Consider the following 18790-nt stretch of genomic DNA (forward strand, 5'->3'; position numbering starts at 1 on the left):
TTAACATCTTAAAGCTCCCTGCAGAGGTAATTAGTAGGAGGTAATTAAATGATTACATATGGGAAGGTGTAGAGCATTACTGGACCTCCAGCATGACCCAGGAAATGTCACCGTTGACTTTAATGAACACTGGATCGAGCTCAATGGAAATTAATTTGATAACACACCAGATGTGTCCAGAGAGGCTGTCCATGAAGGAGACGTGTTTGACCTGGGAGCACGGAACTCTTTGTGCTGCTCCTAGCAGAGGATCCAAAACCAGAGATGCTTATTCTGAGCTCACTGTTGTCAGAAATCCAAGCTTGTCTATCAGGTCTGACTATCTAGGCAGATAATTGCTGCTGCTTCTACTATCCAGCTAGGATTTTCACAGCAGCTGAAGGATGTTACTGCCAATTCACTTGGAAAAGTGCAAAGGAAAAAATGGACAGTACTTGTATGTAACTTGGGTGGAAGTAAGTAAGTAAGGCATTGTATCCCAAGGAGAAGTGTAGAAATGGAGGCATTATCCCAAAGAGAAGAATGTGTAGAAACTTGAGGAGAAAAGGAGGTCTCAGATAGAACCACAAGGAGACAGGTTCCTTCTGGCTTTGAGGGTGGTCTAAGAAAAGCCATGACAGAAAAATCGTAAGTGGGAATGAGCATCCTTAAATCAATGAGGCTGAGAATCAAGAGGAAGGCTGAATGGGGACAGAACTGATCCAGGATCTGGGTCTTCTGTTCAAAAAGGTAAAGGCTTTTCAGGGAAAATGTATTTTATTTGCAAAGTGTCACGCACATGTCTTCTATGCTCTGTCTGAATACTATGGGCAGTGCTGTTTTGCAGGATGCTGCCAGAAATTTCCATGAGATTGCACCTATGCTTATTTGCACCATATGCAGGCGTTTTAGGAGGTGAAAATCGGGCACTGGGAACAGAGAAATTAAGTCAGCTCTCTAACCCTGGGCTGCTGCAGTGGTTGTGGAGCCCATTGCTTGGCAAAGTGGTACCAAGATATGAAGTGTCACAGCATGGATCCTCTTAGGAAGGCTTTGTAGTAACTGGTATTTTCAATAATAGTCTCTCTCTCTCTCTCTCTCTCTCTTTCTCTCTCTCTCAACCTGCCTGAAAATCCAAACTGTTGGCCAGCAGGAGGCCAAGTCTACTGCTTGGGTAAATTGCTCTAGTTCCATTGTTTGCCCTTGTTCCCTCAAGTTTGCAGATGATGCTGATGTAACCAATGTGAGGATCTGGCCTCTAGCATGTGTTTGTCCCATCTGCTGTCCAGCATGTTAATTTTCATGGAAGACACAAACTTGCACGGACTGTGATTTTAAGGAGGGGCCCTTTTCCTTTCTGAGAGCCAACTGTGAGGCCTCAGGGGCCAGATTCTGAAAGGCAGTCAATGCCAAGATCAGGAGGGGCTGGGAACCTGGATCCTGGCGATCTCTGGGTTGCGGTCCAATACTGCCAAGGCCACGGGGAAGCATGTGTTAGACTTTTGCATAAAAGCGTAGATGATATTAAAGATTTTTTGACAGCAGCATCCTTGGGTGGAAGGGCTAGGCTTGTGAAAATCAGACTTGGCTGAAATGAGCCTTGAAAAAATCCTTGAGGGGTTTAGGAATATTGGGGCAGGGAACATATTTCCACTGCAGGTGTCAAACATTGTAAAAATACTGATTTCATTGAGGAAAAAGCCAAAAGGTTGAGCAGTTTAAGGAAGGTATACCTGTTTCTCAAATAACTGCTGCTTTGTTAGGAATTATTTTTGAAAACAAAATATTTGCTAACCTTGCCTACATCCAGAAATTCTTCTTCTTTGCTTGGGCTGTCCATGCTCAAAATTTGACATCAGTCTCTCATTTTATATGTGGTTTCCTAAACCAAGTCCTGGTTCTGGGAGCAAGATAAAGTCACTTGCACACTTTATTCTAACATGAGTGTCTTTTGTGCTCTCTTCCTGGCCTTCTTCATTAGAAAGTCAACTCCATAGAGCACCTCTACTGCCTTGGACTGCTGTGGCCAAATATCTGCCTAGTGGACTGGCTTTCAACTCAGTATGGGGGGGAAAAAAAAAAGGGCAACAGATACGAGAGAAGGATTCCATTTCTTTGCTGATCCTCTTCATCTCTTCAGTTTCAACAGAAGCAGAAGCAAGTCCAGACTATTGTTCAAGTGATCCTTCTTCTAGCATTTGATGCTGCAGATATTTATTGCTATTAATCTGTAGATATCATAATATGCTCAGTGATCTTAAAAGTCTTGTTTGAGATATAAGGTCCATGATACTTGAGATTTTTTTTAAATGTTCAGGCCTTATTTAAAAAAAATCTGACACTGTGAATTTGAGTTCTATTCAAACCACTGTTTACTTTTGTTAATATCATTAAGATACATTTCTTGATTAGTACTGACTTACAAATGGCTTATTTTATGTTTGGGTGGCAGTTTTATTAACTTCTATTGCAAGTTTCTTGAAAACTAATGAGTTTCTGAAGATCCCAGTTCTTAGAATCAGGTGAGCAGATGAGTGTCAGCTGTCCTTCAAGTTCATTATCTTTCTAGTGCTTGTATGTCCAAGGTGTGTAGTAAATGAGAGTAAACATCCTGGGAGTGTATTACAAACTTGAAATTCAGAAGATACTCAATGTATAATGATATAAAATATTTTAATGACTATAAGTGAACCTTCTGTTTTTAGCTGAAATGGCATACAATTTTTGAACGCTTTGTAATGGAACTTTCGCAGATAGGCTTCTGGTCCCTTTCAAGTATTTGTGAAAATTACTCTTTTATCTTGTGTCACTGCATGATTAGGGAGATCCATTTGATCTGGACCTAGGGCACTTGGGTGGAATTGGCCATTCAGTGTTTGAAGAAGTGTTTCATGTGCTGAAATGTTTCATGCAGGTCCAATCATATACATAAGTTGCATAGAAGTACCCCTCTCAAAAACATGGGAGAAAGTGTTTTAGGAAGGGACTGTGCTGATATTTAGAGGAAGCAGGAGAAATGGTGAATGGTGCAATACCAAACTGGGAACAAGAGACTTAGAAAGGGCATGTGGGAGATCTATGCAAGAGTATTGTGAGAGGCACATTCCAAAAATAGGAGGACTCTGACTCGGGCATTGGAATTGGAAAGCTCCATGGACACCAGGCAGCAGGGAGCTTGCTCAGCAACTGACTAATCCCTTTTCTCTGAGCTGGAGCTATCCAAGGATGGAGCTTGCCCCTTCTAGCCTGCCAGTAAAGTCAGCCTGCCTGACTTTAGAAATTTTAAGAAAACCTAAATTAAACCTGGCCCCTGATGGGTGTTCTGCCTTCCCAAATCCAATTAGCCAATCCTGACTTTTCACTTAACCACAGTGACTTTAATTGGATCCGAATAACAACAGGAAGGATAGAAAATTACAGGAATGTACTTAGCATGCAGAGTGGAGCCTTGCTTGCAAGCATCATCTGTAGCATCTTTTTTGAAACCCAAGCTCTGGGCACTTCCAGCTACAACTGCTTCTAGCTGATAGTTCTCAGCTTCTGCCAAAGCATGTTCCATGCCTTAGATAAGGGAGCAAACTCTTGCAACTGTAAATTTATATGCTGTCACAATGGAGAGAAGCCCAGCACAGAGCTGCGATCATCTTTATCTTTAGCATAGGCTGTAGAATTCATCAGAAGTGTAAAAACTCCATGAACTGTCCGTGACATTATGTACAGAGTTCTCATCTTCATTTAAGCTACAACCATTCACCTGTAGAAGGTGTCATGCTCCAGCTTGCTGCTCCCCTGTGTTTGTAGGACTGACCAAATTCTGCATCAGCTGGTAACTGACAATCCAAACTTAGTCAGCTCTGGGCAAAGGTAACACACTATGCACTGTACCCAGCAAAATTTGGCTGAGTGCAATGCCTTCTTTGCACTTGGTGGTGCAGAGGCTTTCAGAAGGTGACAGGTCTGTGAATGGCCTTCAAGACTTCCAGGGTAAGCACTGGCATGGAGCTGTGCAGAACTGAGGCCTTTGTGCAGCAGTTTTCTTTTGCGCTGGCAGCAAAGAGTGTAGGGGAGCCTCAAAGTGTAGATTCTGTCCTAGTAACATTACCAGATGAGCATTAAAAAGCAAAATCCCAGCACATCAGAGCAGCAACAACAACCCCATTACACCAACAAAAGGCTTGGCACTGACAGATGATCTAGCTATGTCATTAATAAGACATACGCTTCTTTCAAAATGATGTGTCCTCAGATTGCTCACCAGTGTGAGGGAATGAGTGGACATAGCATTCTTCAGTGTAATTTGAAATGAGCTTCTGGAAATTGAGACACTCAAAAAAAATTTTAGGTTAGTGATTTCTTTTTAATTTCTTCTTAATTTAATTGTCCAGGCAAAAGTCAGTTCTCTTTCTCTTCCTTGTTTCTCCTTTCCTACTTTCTGCACAACTTAAGGGGCCTGTCTTGTGCCAAAGCACACTTCCTCATGCTGTCCATGATGCCAGTCCATATCCAAGGGATGCCTTGCAGCATCAGTGAATGTTGATCTGGATTTACAGGACATAACAGGGATCAGATTTTTGCCCTCTGGGAGCTGTCAGTGAATGCAGGCTGTGACGTAGTGCTTATCCAGCATGCATGCGGGGGACCCTGCTGCAAATCAGGAATGACTTCACTAAATTCAGTGGAGCTGAACAACCATAAATGAGCAGAATGAGGCCCACGAATTATCCCAGGCTAGCACGATATCTTTAACAGGCCCTAATTAATTCAGCTGCAGCATGTAGCCATTAATCCCAGCGGAAAGAGCAGCTCACCATTACATGACTTGGGCTCCAAGAGCTTGCTATCAGTGCACCAGCTTGCTGTCCTGGTGCACAACCCTCTGCAGGTCCGGCAGGTCAGGCAGAGCCCTGGGCCAGGACGAATTCCAGCAAGGCTCTTTTGGTGCCTCCAGGTGTGGGTAAGCAGAAGGCTGGTAGGAGGGAGGAAAGGCCGGGGTAATATATGGCATGCAGGGCCCCAAAATAGTTTATGATGCAAATATGTTTAAAAGCACAGCATTGCCTCCTCTGGGAAAAGGAGCTTAAAATTGAAGTCTAATGATAACAAATGATTGTTAATGAGTTGTCTAAACATAATAGATGGAAAGAATTAAAAGCCTAGAATAAACAGGGTTTCATTAAAGCACGATAAAGAAAAAACACAAATTTCATATCTTGGTGTAAATGGGCCCTTGTGATCTCTCAGGGAGTGGGGGGCACTGGGCTGGGGCCCACTGCAGGAGCTCGGGGCTCTGCTTCCACACAGCTGGTGCACGGGAGGAATTCTCTTCCCACCAGTGCTCTTCTGGTGCTTATAGGCAGGCTCATGCTCAAGTGTTATGCTTGAGCACCTCTCATGGCTGTCAGTGCCGATGGGTTTATTCAGAGGTGCTTACAGCCAGAGACTGGCTAACCCTGGCACTGGAAACCTCTGTCATTCAGGCAGCCCATGACAGCCATTCCTGTAAAAGCCTTACTACAGCAAGTCTCAGTTTCAGGGTCCACAGGACCCCAGGGACCTTGGGCTATTCCTAAATAACTCTGCAAAAGTTACTGAGCAAGGCAGGCTCCAACCAGCTGTACAACAACCTACAGATTGTTGTTTGTTGTTTTTTTTTTTTTTTCCCCAGCCCTTCAGAAGCTGTGTGTGTGTGTGTATAAAAAAGATGAAGTCAAAAATTTCTGCCTTAAAGAAGTGTGCTACCAACAGTGTGGAGTTGTGCAGAGCTCTCACAAATGGCTCATTGCAGTGCTGGATGCCATGAGCAGGCAGCACATTTCACCTCAGCATGTGTCAGTTGGCAAGTAGTGGATAGGGCTCAGACCAGGATTTTATTGAGGACGTGTGAAGGGATGATCAATAATTCCTTGGTGGGCCTGTTTCCTAGGCTGTCTGCATTTGACACAGTGACATGATTTTTGCTCTTTGTGTGTTGTAGGAAATCTCGAAATTTCAGAGTTGTTTCCAGGCTTTAGAACAGACCTGCCATATCAGACTTTATTTTAGATCATCCTGTAGACACAAACAGTATTCTGTAAGCCTCTGTTAGGGTCTAAAAGGGTTTTGGATGTTGAATATCTTTGTTGAAAGAAAACATGAGGTAAGAGAGGCAATACTGAAAAGATGTGGCATAAAGCCTGCTAAGAATGAAGAAGAACCTTATTTCTCAGGGGGAAAAAGAAGTGCCACCCTGAACCTCTATCTTCTGTTTGTTGCCTGGAGCTCTTGTTTGCGTTTCAGGAAGGACTGTGTGCTCAGCAGAGTGTGTGTGAGAGCAGGAATTCTTGGTGCAGTGATGCGGCTGTGTTTCAGAATGTGTCCATGTCCCAGTGTAATGCGCTTGTCTGTACTGATGCGCTCAGTGATGGATGGATTGCAGGGCTGGCAGGTTCTTCCTGTGTGCTTGTGGGGCTGCACAAGGTCCTTGTCCTGACAGCAACCTGTAGACATCGCCATTGCTCAGCATGGCCTGCCCCTGCCCCTTTACCCATGCTGATCAGTGCTTCCTTCTGAGTGCTTCCTCCAGATCTTCTGGGAATATGTGGGAACTACACAACAGAAGTGCAGAACAAACAGGACTTGAAAAATCCAGGCTAGAGCTTGGCAGTGCTTCCTAATGGAATGTGGCTTCTTGGTGACTCAGGGTCTCTTTTTTTAGGGGGAAAAAAAAAAAAGGAAAGTGCATCTTTTTATCCAAGGACACAACTTGGAAGTGTCTGTTGACGATGGAAAAGGATCAAAATTACAATATGGATTTGTGATTTTTTTTTTAGGATGACTTAGAAAAGGTATCCCTCCTCCTCTCTCCAAATCAATGAAAATCCAATTGAATAGGATTGAAATGAATTTTTCTATAGGAAATAGAATGCTGCTTAACATCTTTACTAATAATTATCACTCATATTGTTGTCATTATTTGTTTGTGCTGTTAATACAGGTGCCTACTGATGTGCTTAGGCTCAATGTAGCACAGCTACATCCATGCAGGAACGTAGTGGAAGGGAGATCTGAGAGGTGGCCATGTCCTTTCAGGAGAGCAAGGGAAGAGAGAAACCTTCTGAGCACTCCTTGTGTAGCTGCATGACATCAAAATGCAGGCTGCAGATTCATATTGCCTGTATGCATGGGAGAACCATCCACGCAAGTCTCCCTGGCTGTGGTTGCAGCCATGAGGAAAGCTATAAGGCTCAGTTAGGCTGCTCTGGCCCTGTCAGTAAATCATTGCACAGCTCAGGTTGTTTTTTCCCTTCATTGGACTCCATAGAATCAGGCAGACTGTGCTGAGCTGGTCGCATCTGCATCCAACCTGGACAGCAGCTTTATCTTGCCTTGTAAAACTGCAGAGCTTTGTGACAAAAGAGTTAATCTCTGCCTTTGTTTCTCTTTCTCTATCTCTTCTCTCTTGCATCTGGGCTGAAAGGCAAGATGAGAGCAGATCCATCAGTGTCAGCTGCTTTTGGCACATCAGCACTTTTGGGGGGTTTATTGGGGCCTAGCCCATCAGCAGCACTTCCAAACAGCACTGCCCTGCAGCAGCCCCCTCCTCCTGCGAGCAACCGGGCTGGGGGCAGCTCCTGCCCCTGGTGCCCCTGGCCGGGCTGGGTGATAAATGGCCACCTGCGTATCACTGTGGCTAGCTGAGTCTGGGGGGCTGCCTAGAGCTGAGCTCCTGGGGAGGCCGCAATGGAACTGCGTTCATTCCTGGGTGGACATGTGTCTTTGTCCGTTTGTCTACATGATCTGAAATAATGCACTTGACACGTGCATGCTTCACTTCCAAAACAGAGTAACACGGAAGAGGGGTGAATGAGAGAGAAAAAAACAATCTGATTGACAGGTTAATGAAGCAGTTCATAAGAGCCATGTATATTACAACCATAGAAACGGCTTGTAAATAGCAGTGCTTTACATGTATAAGCAGACTGCCGTGCCCATGTCTGTGTATAGCTGTGTTTTACTTATATGAAAAGCGTGTGTGCCTGTGTATACGCATATCTGAAAGACGCAGGAATGAAGCATCAATTCTTTGCACTGAAACCAAAGAAAAAATGTGAGTCAGAAAAAAGATAAGCTTTGTTAGCCTAGCAGCACTGTATATTCTATGCCTGTTATTTTACTCCTGGGGCTGTAAGTCCTCCAAAGCAGTGGAGAGAGTTTGGAGCACACATCTTGCTGACATGAGTTCCTAAGACCTTTTGGTAATCTTGAAAACTCCACCTGTGTCTCCCAAGCCCAGGGGCTTGCTGGAGCCACCGCAGCCCATCCGTATGGGTCTGGGATGTCATGGTAGTGTGAAGAAAGGGGAGCTGAAGATTGAATCCAGGTCTAATCCAGTGTTTTGACTAATTCCTCATCACATTGATATGTCATCAATAGATAGATGCATCTTTAGGAAGAAATTTGGATGTCTTTGTTTGCCTCTATATTGTATATATCCATGGGAATTTCCCCATGTACTCTAGACTGGGGCATTGACTTACACAACAATCCTTTCTTTGTGAAAGCAATTAGCAAATATAAATAGTGGTATACTGAGCTCTTGTGGATGGGCAACAACTCCAGGAGCTGAAAAAGCAAGTTCAGCATGACTAAGGACCTTTGGCTTTTCATTCCATGACTCTGCTTTTACTTGTAAGCCTCAATGTTACAGTAAGGTATTTCCTTTGAGCTTTTTTCCTTGCTTGTCTTACGGAAAAAGAGAAGAAGATTAAGAGATTTCTCACACACACAAAGGAGTGTTAAAGTTGCCAGCTCCCAAAGATACCATGTGGTATTTCTGAGCATCATCGTGGATGAAAAAAATCAAAGATCCAAGAGTGCTGGAAAGGCTCAGATCCAGAAGGCTGATAGACAGAACACAACTGACACAGTACAAATCTGCCTTTGATACTGAAGTTTGAATCAGACCTGAACTCTTGAGAAAGCCCTCAGCAAACTCCCCTCTGAGAGTGTAACTAAAGTCCTGGCCTCAGGACTTCTGGAAGGAGCTGTGCCGGTTGTTTTCCCCCCTAATGTGAACTCCTAGGTGAAAGCACTTAAGAGGTGGAATGTGAGCAGAGACTGCCAATGTGATGTGTGGCAGCATACGAGGAGTGTAGGCAAGTGTGTGTGTCTTGGGCAATTTGCAAATGGCCATCCCTGTGAATCTTGTGCCATATGTGCTTCTGCTACCGCAGCAAGGGGTCCATTTGTCACAAGGCAACTAGCGTTGTCTTGGTCTAGCTCTTGCCCAGAGTTCTTGATGCTGAAGTGACACCAGCTGCACTTTGCTCACTTTGACTCTGCTGAGAGCACCGTGGTTTCCTTCCATTTTTGTGCTACTATCCCTGTGTATCTTTGGCAAAGTCCTCTGGGCTTGTAGCTCTGTTGCAAGCAGAGCTTGGCCTGTGTTGTATGTTCCTGCCCTTTTGTGAGGTATGCAATGATGCTTTTTTGCATTCAGGCACTCAGTGCTCAGTGAATGCTCAGGAAAACCCCATCCTTTCTAAAATGTAAAAATACTACTCTTACCTCTTTCTAGCAGCATTCATCGTAATTATTTCTGGTAGTATAAATAGGCACATTCAAAACCACTTACCCACAGAACTGTTTTGCAGCTTGTTGAAACTGCTGGGAAAATGCTTGTGGGCTTCCTGTGCTCCTGCAATGGGATCTTCCAAGCACACAGCTCTCCCTGGAGAGTCATGCTTGCAGACAAGTCTGAGGAGCATGCCACTTTCAAGGAAAGGATACATGCAAATACTTCTGACAGTGCTGTTCAACCCCCTGATACTACACTGCTGTCATTTTGGTACTGAAGGTGGTGTGTGTTCAGTGGCCAGACTCCTTTAACGGGGACAGAGGTTTGTGGGAGTGAGCCCTTTTGGGTTATGGCTGGGAATCCTGTGGTTTTGCGTGCAGTTTGCACTACTGTCCATGAACACTGCTCTGCCCACCATTCCCTGTCCTTCTCTAAGCTCCACTCATCCTCTGTACCCTGGGTTTAGGGTGTTCTGTTGCTGTCTGTGAGCATTTCAACCCCTCTCTGTACGATGGAAGAGAGCAAAATAACTTGAGCCAGGATGAGAGGATTTGGGGCTGATGGATTCTGTTCAAGTTGTAGCCTAGAGAGCATGTTCTTGCAGCAGGGACTTGTCATGTCTTAGTTCTTCACCGGGGAGGACTGTTAGCTTTGAGCAGTCTGACACTGCTTGTGTAGTTCTCTCCTTTACCCCGGGAATGGAGACAGCAGTGGGTATGGGGGCCAAGTCATGTTATGTAGGAACAGTAGGTTGAGGAAGGGCAGCAAGCAAGGTGCCTCGCCCTGGTGTAAGGAGGACAGGGCTGTGCACAGCAGCTCACTGTCTGCTGCAGACCAGGCCAGCAAGTATGAGAGGGCTTCCCAGGCAGTGCAGCAAGCTCAGCTTTGCTGCTGTCAGCACTGCTGAGAATAGAGGCTGGGGATGGGTGAATCCAAATATCTGTATTGCAGGGATGTTGGCTAGAAATGTCCCACCCTATCTGGGTGGCTGCTTTTGCGTGATATTCATGCTCATCAGGAAATTAATTATTCCTTCCAGCAGGCTGCCTGAGCCAGGAGGATTGCCTCTTGTACCTGGAGCTCCTCCTGGGGGTGGTGTGTGCATGAGCAAGACTGTCTGCATGCCTCACCGAGATGTGTTGTGCTCATAGGTGTGTGCAGGAAGCAGGAGATGTGTATGACTGCAGGCACAGAAAGGAAGCTACAGAGGTGATGCAAAAACTGGGAAGACTTCTTGCTCTGTGTGTGCGCGTGAGAGAGGATGCTTTTGGTCATACTGAGTGGCTTTGTTTGCATGAGAGAGCTCCTGGATAAGGGGAGCTGTGTGCAGGGAACAGAGGCTGCAGGGTAAGTGGTAATGCATTGCTTGTCTTTACCTTGGTGTGTGAAGAGCATACAGATGGCCCAGGCCGTGCCCCCATGCTCTTTAGATCTGTCTTCAGAATGGTTGACATGTTTGATGATGCAAGTCTAAATTTACCCATTGTTCCCCTGTATGTTTTCCACCAGGGAAGTGTTTGCATGTATACACCAAGTGTTAAAAGCAGGCTGCATGTGGTGAAAGATCTGGTGTCAGCTGGTATCACCACCACTTTGGACTCATTTCATCTTTGACTATGGCCCACCTCAACACAGCCCCAGTTCTTACAGACTACAGCTGGCCAACCCCATGTACATCAGTGTGTAACTCATACCTGCAAGTAAGCAGAGCCAGGTCCTGGGATGTTTAAAAATAAAACCTTTGCACCCCTGCCTGATAGCAGCAAGGACAGATCTGTCCTGGAAAGCAGAACTGCTTTGTGGTTGCTCAATTCTGAGAGCTGCCTGATTGGCTCTGCTAGACAGCACAGCACTGAGTTTCAGGCTCAGGGTATTCTTGGTAATCTGTATCATTAATTGAAACCTTATTAATGGCAAACACGGGATGACATTTTACATGGTTTAGTTATGTTCTGTGAGTCATTGGTACAACGCAGCCTCAGCCACAAGGCAGGGAAGCCCCTGCTGTAGCTGATAATAGAGAAGCAATAACAGCTCAGTCCCCACTAACTGGTCGTGAGGTGACAGGGACAGCCCTTGCCAATGTCTGATCATCTCCCCTCTGGCAATCGTTCATCCTGGGCTCAAGGGGAGTCTCAGAGGAAAGCACTGCCTCGTCCAGCAGCAAAATTGTTTCCACAAAGGCATTGCAGACACTGGGAGGAAATTACAGGCTGAGCACTTACAGTCTTCCACACTAGTTTAGCCAGAGCCCCACAGCTGTGGTTTGTCTGATGCCAGCAACATAAACCAGATGGATGACATGGATGGAGACAGGCCAAGCTGGGATGGAAAGCACAGAGTACCCCTCCTGACTTGATGGGTTTCTGTAAGTTGAAGTAACGCAAGCTGAAAAGAGCCCTCAGTTGCAAAGCACCCCATGCTGAGGTGGTAGGAAATGAGATCTGCTGTTTTTTGTAGGGTGTCAGCAGTGCTTCTAGGCTCTCCTTTAATGCTGCAGGAGGAGAGGTGGTGCTCTTGGTACCTGGAGAGAAAAGTTGGATGTTTTCAGGCCCCACGGGAAAGAAATATCCAGAGCTGCAGCTGTAAAGAGCAGTGGGCTTGGGAAGAAAAATCCAGCAGGCAGGATGAGATGAATCGTAGACCGTACACATGCTAGAGAAATAACTGCAGTTGCCAGTTCTGGTTAGCAGGTTGCAGGGAGATGGAGCCCACCCAGTCTGCAAAGGACAGCAATGGGCAAGTGCTGCTGGGCAACATATGCTGCTTTTGCAAGAGGCCAAGGCCTGATTGTTTCTCCAGCACTTCATGGCCAATTTGTTACCTGGGGGATGACAATGCCTAAACTCAGATCAGGCTCTCATCATGCTAGGTGCTGTATATACAAGTCTAGCATGAATTTCATGTCTTAAAAGAGCTTTCTCCCATGATTAACAGGACAGCTTGTGGATGAGTTGTCACAAAAGACAGTGAAAAAAACACAAGCGCTTTAGTTCAGGGTTCCTAAAATCTTTCAAAGCCCAGGTAAGGCAACCTACCCTCGTCTGTGTGTCTCTTAATTTGCTGTTTATGGCACCCAAGTCTGGTGCTCCCTAATAACAAGTAACCTAAATGTCCCGTGGATCACTTGAGTTGGGAGGTTACAGCAGTTGCCACAGGACTTTGTAGGGGCAGAAGACTCACCTGCAAAGATACATGAAGTCCGTATCAGTGCTGAGGACTGAGCTTGGCTCTGTCCTAGTCTTAGGCCTTAGTTCCACGACTGCCTTGTTTCCCAACAGACTGGCTGGGATGTTTTGAGAAGTCCAGCAGTGAAATACAGGATGCATTGGGGTACGTTGAGTTGGGGTATTTGAGCTTCACTAAGTCTTTCCCCCATGAAACACATGTTCCTGGAACTCATCTCAAGATAAATGCTTGAATGTCAGCTCAGTGCCTCTTCAAGCCAGACCAAGCTGCTTGCAAGTCTGTTTTGGAAGGGTTTACTGGACACTCCCCTCAGCATGCTGGAAAATCACCCCTGCTGGTAACAGGTACTGTCCAGACTGATTACATTGTGTTTATGGGGTTCAGTGTGGAGGGGTGGATCTAGGATATGTTTGCCAGGCTGTTTGTGGCAATGGGGGAGCGTGCCCTACCTAGGTGTGATCCCCACCTCTGCCATTTGTCGTTTTCTCTCTATCCATCCATCCCTGAAGCAGCCTGGATTGGTTATAGCCCACATGTTTCAGTGGCCAACCTGGAAACGGAGAGCCAGAAAAAGTTAATGTGGAGTTCTGGTCTACTCCCAGGATGCATTTGGGCTGCAGCCCATAATGATATGTATAATTGCGAAGGCCTGCCAAAAAAAGCAGGCTGGATTTAATTGAGTCAACACACTGCTATTAATAATAAAATGGCAGAGACTTTGCTATTAATCACTTGTGCTGGCTTTATCACAGGCAGTCTCGGCTATCTGGCTACCAAACAAGACCTTTAAAAAAAATGGTGCAGAGGAAAACTTACTAGTGGGAATACACCTGCTAACAAAATAAACCCTGTAAACAAAATGTTCCTTGCAGAAGGAGATACTTTCTGAAGGAAGACAAATGGGGAGTATGTCAAGTGCCCACATCTTGCAGAAAAGTCTCCTGTTAGAGGAGCAAATCAGATGGATGATGCACTTGGCAAGTGGTGCACCTTTGGAAAAGGTTATTCTTGGTAAAGGACTTTGTCTGGGGTTGGAACTCAGGGAGAAATGAAACCTCCATAGAAGGAAATGTGATTGCTGCCAGAATATAACACAGGCCAGAGAGGAATGCACCTGTTCCTAGGAAATGGCAAACACTATCCACTGAGGTACCCAACAAAAAGGGAAATGCAAAATAAATAACGTCTGATGCTTAAATTTCTGCCCTGCTTGTGGAGGGCTGGAGAAGATGTATTGCAGTGGCTGGCTGTGAAGCCCCGCACCCCAAAGTGCCTGCTGCCAGTACTGCAATGCCCTGCTGCACGAGGAGGCTCCGGGCTGCCTTGTGTGACTTGACTTGGCCGTGCAGTGGGGTGGAGCAAGAACCAGAACGGGGCTCCAGCCCTTTCCATGCACTTGTCAGCTGCTCAGCATTCTCTGTGGTCCTCCTGATGGGCAGCACCCCAGTGCCTGGGAGCCAGCCACACACTGGCACCATTTCTTCACGGCTGTGCATGGAAGAGCATGCTGCAGTTTTAAAGCCCTCCTACAGCTGAGGGTTTGATTGTAGCAGGCATGGCAATGGCATTCCTTGCTTTTGCCTCTGAGTAGAGCTGCTTGCTACGGTTGTGTCTGGGAAGGGATCGTGTAGCAGAATGGTTAGAAATCTAGGAAGAAGGGAATAGGCTTGAAAAGCTGCATCTGAACAGGAGCTGTGATGTGTGTGAAGGCAGAGCAGAAGGACACAGAGCAGGTAGAAAAACAAACAGAACAGGTGCATTGTATGGCTTCGAGCCTAAAAGATTGTGGGTTAATAAAAATGAAGGCACTTCTAGCAGTCACTTGGTAGGGAAGAACCCCTGCCTTCCACGCCTGAGAGTGCCAAAGGAATGGCATTCTTTTCTTCTCCTGCAAATTTTCTGGCAAAAAGGGATACATTTTCTGTGCACCAACACAAAAATTCTGTATGCATCTCGCACCAAATAGTCAAACAAAATAAATCTTTTAACAGGCTTAAAGGCCTCTTTCTCTTTGCTGTGAATTAAATAAGGTTTGTAAATGTTATCCATCAGGAAGAAGGAGAAAAAAAGAAAAGAGAGAAAGCATGAACAAAATCCCAGAAAAAAATGATCCACTTCTGCTGTTTTCCTTCCTTCCCCATAAAGTGAGTGTCTTATCCTCAGAGAAATTCACTTCATTGTTAGAAATAGCCGAAATTGGCTTGCAACTAGTAAAGATGCCAAGAATTTGCACCTTGCTCTGTGACCTAAAGCAAAAATGACATGAACATTGACAAATTTGACAAGGAAATTTGTGCAAAAAACAACTTCTATTTGGCTAGCCAAGCAGCAAATATGTCGGATGATATGCTTTATTAAGCAATCCATTTTTCAGCAATAGCTGCACCATCTGCAAAGGTTAGTGTGCATCAGGCTTTCCACAGAATTTCATCTGCGTCTGCAGCTAGGTGCAACACACGACCACATTTTTCATGTACATACAATTTTGGATGCAAATAGAATACTTGATGAAAGAGGTGACCTTCCGGACTGACTTCCCACATGCAGTAAAGTCACAGGCACAGAAGCAGCTGAGAGAAACATATCTCTGCCTGAAGGGAGGGGGGGGAGCTGGAGGGGGGAAGGAGGAGGAGAGGGGGGAATAAAAAGAGAAGAAAACTTCAAGAAAAAGTGTTTCCCAAAGAGGTGCTTTGGCACATCATGCAGCTGACACTTTGTACTTGTTCTAGTCAAGGGGATACCGGAACTGTTGGGTAGCTGCAGTTCCCTTTGGATGGTGTCTGTCTTCTGGTGTTTCTCTTGCTATCCTGACTAGTTCCTGCTGCTACAAAATCTAAGCATCCTTGGCTCTTCTCCCTTGTCTTTCATTGGTTCCTCTATCGTGTTCTGCATTTCAGACTTGTCGTTTCATTTCCCCTCTTGCAGCTATGGTCCCTGCCTAGGGCTGCTGGATCTCCTTTCAAACATCCTTGGTTCTACAGGCAAGGAGAGGAAGCGTTGCTTTCAAATACTCGTTGGATGTATCCATGTTCTGCCGTTTTTTCTTTTAAGATATGGTGGCCTTGCCTTTGTATTGCTTTCTACTGGATGGATACAGCCTTTTTGTGTCCTGCCTGCCCTACATTAGGCACAGTCAGCTCTGCTCAAGTCCCCAGTCTCCTTCCCCAAATGCACGCTGTGCACATGGCTCCCTACGCCTCATTGATGGCTGCTGGTTATAAATTCATGTTCTCAGTCCCTACTCCACTTAGCTGAAGTTGGATGCCATCCCAGTGCCTTGCAACTGTCCCTGGTCCAGTGGAAAGTTTAATCTGCCAGTTCATGGCGCGTCGTCCTATGGGGAGAGTTCAGTTCAGCGCGGCTCCGCGCTGCACAGAGAGAAGCTCATTAGCGGGACGTGGTAGTGTCTGATGACACTGTGGTCCAAGAAGGCCTCATTAGGCACAGAATGCTTTCTGTGCCTCTCTGAGGTTTCCTAGTAACTTAAGGAATTCAGACAGAGTTACCACCGGGGTGCAGATGAAATGGGGGGCAAAGATGCACTCTCTAAGGGCCATCCCCCATCTGTGCCTTTCGGAGGAGCAGACACCGAATAGAGCTTTGCCTCCACTTCAGCAGCGTTGGATCCTCACTGCGGGGACGCAGATGGGGCTGGTTGGCCTGGCAGGCACACTGTCCCCTGGTTGGCTGCTAAGTGATGTTAAGTGATGAATGTTAAACTTAACAAGGGAACTTACAGATTTACGTAAGGGTTTTACTGCCTGCCAGGTATAAATGATGGAGCAGCTTTGATCTTTAGGGGGATCAGCACTGGAAGTGATTTAAAATAAAGTTAATAAAACTGCTTAAAACTGTACTCTGCAGTCCCAGAGGCTGGAGCAGCCCTACTGGTCATCTGAGTGCTTTAAGTAAAAATTGTTCTCAGTTATGAGGAAGACCAAGTCCCACTGGCATTAGCCGTGTTTCCAGTTGAATAATAAATGGCATCTTTCAGGAGTTCTACAAGTCCTTCCCTTTGTCCACTGCAAATCCCACAGCCTGCTGGAGCCACCAAGCTTTTATCCACCGATACAAAAGATGGCAGACTTGGTGTTTCTACAGGGTTTTCTCATTCTCTGTCCACTTCATCGTCTTTAAACCAGGTCTGTTCCCTTTGGCATTTTGTAGCTTGTCACAAGCTAATGCTGGTGCTTTTATATTGGGACTCTTGTTGTGTTTTATCTTTGGAATTTGCCAGCAAGCAGTGACAAGTAAATGTCAAGAACAATAAAATTTTGTTGGCTTCATGGTGACGAAAGAGGATATCACTAAAGTAGTTTACAGTTTTTATGGATGGTCCTGTAATATTTTTTCCCAACCCCATACATGCTAAGAAAGTTCCCACAGAGGTGGAAATTCTCATTTGCAATGCAGAGTCTATCTCTCAGGAATCTTAGTTGTCCCCTACAATATAACCATGGTTATTTCCACTGGGCATTTCCATAACATCCCAGTGTGAAATAGTGTGAGCTGTTGGGTAGGGTTCTTGGGTGCCAGTGTAAGCAGCAGTTGTGTCACCTACCCTGGCTCAGGTGAATAAGTGGCTTGTTGCTGGACTTTGCTGACATCCCTGTATCAGTCCAGCTCATTAGATCTGAAAGCAAATTCCATTCCTTAATGTGTTCACAGCCATGAAACAAACAGCATCGTCCAGAGTTCTGTGAGCTTTCCTGCATGCCATCAGCCTGAGTCACCAGGCACATGAAAATGTCCTTGCTGTAAGGTTTCTAACTCTGCTGCCATTTCCTAGAAGCCCTTAACCCACTACCAGAATGCCTTCTGTCTGCTCAGTATCAAAACAAGTGGCTTTTTTGTGGGCCTCTCTAGAAAACAGTGATTGGCAGCCACTGAAATTGAGTTAGCAACAACTCACCACTGGTAGAATAACCACTTTTTTGTTATTTTATTTCAGACCAGTGTTCCGTTAGCCATGAAAGTCCTCAGTACAATGATTTGATGAGGCCGTGATCTCGGAGAGTTAGAAAATGAGATGGGTTCTTCGGATGGATCAGGAGGAAATGCTGAATTGTAAAGGTATGCTCGAGTCTGGGATGGGCTTTGCTCTGTGAAGGAGCCAGCTGAAGGCTACCACTGACCGAGAGGAAGCGGCATGAAAATCTTGTTACTTGTACCTTGTTAGATAATTACCTCTTGCAGAGTTGTTATTTTTCCCCCTGAATTACAGTCACTGTTGGAGGCAGGTTATGGGCTCACAGAGCACTGGCTGGACTGGTATTTCCTACGCTCTTATTTCCATGGATCCTCTCACACCCCTGCCTTTGTCCTGCTATTGTGCAACACTAAAGGTTGCAATATGTCTGAGGTTGTTGCAGCGTTTCTGCAGACAGCTCTGAGTGGTGTTTGCAGAACCCCCCGATATGCTCCTCACTCTCCCGCAGCATTTCTATCCCCCAGGGGCCGGGGGTCACCTCTCACTTTGCATGGTGTAAATTGGTAATGACACAATGAAATCAGTCATGATGAAATGGCTCCATTCTGATTACAATGAGAAGGGATTTGGGATCTGTGTTTCTGTTGTGGTGTTCCATGAGCTGTACATAAACCATAGTGGTGGTTTAAATCTTTTGGTAAAGATTACCAACAGTATTTTGAACTCTCCTATCCTATCCCACACGATTGTGGCAAGGCTGAACAAACTTCACTTTCAGAGTTTTCTATGTGTTTCCAGAGAGGTTCTTTGTGTTGCTTGCATCCTGTATCTGTTGATAGCACAAGGGGGAAAGGGGGAGTGGCTTTTAACTAAAAGAGGGGAGATTTAGGTTAGATGTTAGAAGAAATTCTTTACTCAGAGTGGTAAATCACTGGCACAGACTGCACAGAAAGCTGTGGGTGCCTCATCTCTGGAGGTGTTTAAAGCCAGGTTGGGTGGGGCCTTGGGCAGCCCCCATCAGTGTGTGTGAAGCAGCAGTTTTGGGAAGCATCACTGGATTTAGGGCCATTTGATTGTGGTTCCTCATTTCTATTTCTCCCTGCCCTCCATCACATAAGAGGTCATTTCCGTGCTGT

General features: G+C 45.6%; 1 protein-coding gene across 23 annotated transcripts in view; it reads left to right on the forward strand.

Moving 5' to 3' along the window:
- The window catches only part of LOC104911954 (uncharacterized), a 314625-nt gene that overhangs the window by 274625 nt on the left and 21210 nt on the right, over positions 1-18790 (forward strand). For 22 of the 23 annotated variants that reach the window (XR_014884837.1, XR_014884841.1, XR_014884838.1 and 19 more), the window contains one exon: positions 17676-17797. The exons of the other annotated variant lie outside the window; for it this stretch is intronic. The gene's annotated coding sequence lies outside the window, so the exon portion shown is untranslated. The remainder of the gene's footprint in view (positions 1-17675; positions 17798-18790) is intronic. 23 annotated transcript variants of the gene reach the window in all.

Source organism: Meleagris gallopavo, chromosome 8 (assembly GCF_905368555.1).
Source record: "Meleagris gallopavo chromosome 8, MGAL_WU_HG_1.1, whole genome shotgun sequence".
Classification (NCBI taxonomy): Eukaryota; Metazoa; Chordata; class Aves; order Galliformes; family Phasianidae; genus Meleagris; species Meleagris gallopavo.